The following is an 824-nucleotide window of genomic DNA, read 5'->3' as shown; positions in this document are numbered from 1 at the left end:
TTACCTATAATAACTTGCAAGTAATTAAAAACCTATTAATTAATAATTTCCTTTCTTTTGTTGCATATTTTGTTTGTTTTTATTGCATATTTAGCGATATTTATGCAATTTTAAGTGCTATAAAATTCCAACCCTGCTAAAATATTATACGGGAATGTAGGTAATTAAATACCCTACAAAATAAAATAAATATATTATCTAACATTGGAAAATATAACGCTGGAAAAATACTTCACTGGAATTAAATGCACGAAATTCATAATATATACAAGTACTCAATTAAGTGCCTAATATAGGTAGGTTGGCAACTGAGATCACTTATTACCTACCTTATTCAGTCGCTTGTAGAGTGTGATACGCAGTTAAAATAATATTTTATACCTACCTACCAAGTATCAGCTACACAGTATTCATAATTATCTTCATTCTTAATCTTAAAAAAATTGTCCATCAAAATATTAAATTCAAATATCAACAGTGATTCATAATATGCACTGTGGTTTGAATAAAAACATATTTAGATTAAAAAATCAATATTCTTAGGTAAACTTTGAGCCTCAAAATGTTTAGGTTCGTTGTGCAACCTGTATATCTTAAACGTGGTACACGAGTATTTCATACTGTTATCATTTTGTTATTGACTTTTGTCAGCTTAAGGGCCAGTTGCACCGTCTACGGTTAAGCTTCGATTAAGCTTAATCAGCTGATAACAGATATTTAACCGGGCAAATTCGGCCGATTAAACTCCGGTTAACTTTAATCAGAGATGGTACAACTGGCCCTAAGACCTAAGTCCATAGATAAGATGTATAGAAATGCTTAAA

Source organism: Acyrthosiphon pisum, chromosome A2 (assembly GCF_005508785.2).
Source record: "Acyrthosiphon pisum isolate AL4f chromosome A2, pea_aphid_22Mar2018_4r6ur, whole genome shotgun sequence".
Classification (NCBI taxonomy): Eukaryota; Metazoa; Arthropoda; class Insecta; order Hemiptera; family Aphididae; genus Acyrthosiphon; species Acyrthosiphon pisum.
The sequence above is the reverse complement of the archived record's forward strand: the minus strand, read 5'-3'. Positions refer to the sequence as shown.